A 2457-nucleotide genomic window follows, 5' to 3' on the forward strand; every position below is an offset into this window, starting at 1 on the left:
CGCTCGGCGGCGCACAGCTGGCCGGGGCGCACCCGCGCGGCGGCCCGGCGCGGGGGAGGGGCAGGCGACGGGGGGCGGGCCCAGGTGCCCGCCCGGCTCCCGCCCCCCGGCCCGCCGGGGGGCTGCGCTCGGAGAGGCTCGCAGGACGCGCTCCGTCCCTCGCGGCCCGGGCGGGGAGCTCCTCCCGCGCGCCGGGTCCAGGGTCCTGCCCCCCCGGCTCCCGGTGCCCGCATCGCCCTCCCGGGTGTGGGATCCCAGAGGACACGGCTCCTCATTCCGGGGCTCAGTGTCCGCTCCCCAGCTGGACACCGGGGAAAGGGCGGTGGGGATGCTCCCAAAGAGGCAAAGGCAAACTGGAGCGAGACAAGTGTTTATTTCAGTGGCCTTGCGTACGTGCATTTTTGTCCCTAAGCACACGTTCGCGTTCCAGGTCCTTGCCCCATCAGGAAGTGTAAATCAACGCCGAGCCCTTCCTGGTGCACACAAAGAGACCAACGGTGCGCATGTGTCTAGTCCCTCTGCTGCTGAGGAGACTGGAGCCGTCAGGCGAGGCAGCCCTTCGCCGACGTCCTCTCGCGAAGCAGCAGCGAGAAGGACCGGAGTGGACTGATTTATGCACGCGTTTCAGTTAACTAGGCCTAAGAGTGGGTCCTGGCTTTTCATCTCCCAGGCGGAATGGAGACCAAAGCTACTACTGGTGGATGCGAATGACCCATTGAAATGTTCAACTTGTAAAATCAAAACAATGGAGAACTCCCCCCCCCCTTAACGCAGGAACTCATGACATTCAGAAGTAGGCTATTCCCTAGTGTAAAGAAATTTTAATTTAAAAATTATATCATGTTTATAAGATGCAAGGAGAAATAGGGAGTATTGAATTTTAGCTGGAGGCAATGTATGGGTTTTTGCTATAGGCAAGACTATTTAGTGCCTAGCAGGTCAGGATGTTTTTAAGAAAAAAAAAATGTATAAAGATTGAAAATTTTATAAATGACTCGTTCATTTATAAAGAGTTTAAATTTGATAAAAGTTCAAAAGATTATGTTTATTTCTTTTCTTGCTTACCATAGCGAGCAGTATCTTCCCATGTTTCCAGTTAAAATTTCTTTCTTTTTTTTTTTTTTAAAGATTTTATTTATTTATTCATGAGAGACAGAGAGAGAGACAGAGGCAGAGGGAGAAGCAGGCTCCCTGCAGAGCAGGGAGCCCGATGCGGACTTGATCCCAAGACCCTGGGATCATGATCTGAGCCGAAGGCAGACGCCCAACCGACTGAGCCACTCAGGCGTCCCTCCAGTTAAAATTTCTTAGCCCTTTTGGGAACATAATCATTTTAAGAGAGAAAGGAAACTACTTGATTGAAGGGAAGAAAAATATGAAAGCTTAAGGGACAAAGTAGCATGCCACTTACCCCAACCAAAGGTGATTTTTGTACCATCATTATTAGGAGTCTTCATCTAGAGCCCATACAACTCAGCGGACACTCTAACTTGCCTTAACAGCATATTCTTCCTCTTCGTTCATTTATGTAACAAACAGTTGTTTGGACTATCCACCGCACATAGTACCAGATGCTGAGGCAGATATTTAGAATAACCTGGCAAGATCCCTTAAGCTGTCACTCTGGAATAAATAAGCTCAAACTCTGACCTTCCCAGAAAATTTGCATAAACTCCCTATTGACATGGTGTGATTCCCCCCCCCCTTGAAATACCTCGGGCATGTTGTCTGTTCCATTCACTTGTTGCGATTACGTATCCTACATGGTTATGATTTCTTTATGTGAAGACTGATTTAGATTTGCAGATGCTTTAAATACCTTATTCCATTCAGTCCTCTTGCAGTGCCATGTGTTAAGCAAAAAAAAAAAACAAAAAAAAAACCATAAACAAAAAACTTGCCATTTAATAGATTAGGAAACAGAGGCTCTGAGGCAGACATTCAGTTGTAGAGACACCATTTCTAGACTGGTTTGGGTCTATAGTAATTTCCATGACCACTAACTTTCTCCATCATTTATACAGTAATGTGTTTCTATAAATGAGGTATTTGAAGTCAGAGATTAATTTTCTCAATAATAATCTCAGTAGTTACTTAAGGGTTTCATAAATCTGGGTTTAAATAATTATATAATGATTATGCCTTTGCTTATATACTTATGTAGGTCTTTATAACACCCTGATATGATTTAAATATTCTCCTACAGTTAGTTTAGATTCTTAAATTTCTGATAGAGCAGTGTGTGTGTGTATGTGCGTGCGTATTGTGTGTGTATATACAATTGATTGTATCTTCATGGCATCATTTATTGTAGTTGCCTAAGCCTTAAACTTCCTGTTAACTAGTAACGTGACTTAGATATTTGAGTACATTCTTTTTTTCCCCCAGAGTAATCCATAAGAAGTGCTGTATATATTCAACTAAATCACATCAAGAAGAACAAAATGTCTGACTGCT

The sequence above is a fragment of the Mirounga leonina genome, unplaced genomic scaffold (assembly GCF_011800145.1).
Source record: "Mirounga leonina isolate KUSES-001 unplaced genomic scaffold, KU_Mleo_1.0 Mir_93, whole genome shotgun sequence".
NCBI classification, from domain to species: domain Eukaryota; kingdom Metazoa; phylum Chordata; class Mammalia; order Carnivora; family Phocidae; genus Mirounga; species Mirounga leonina.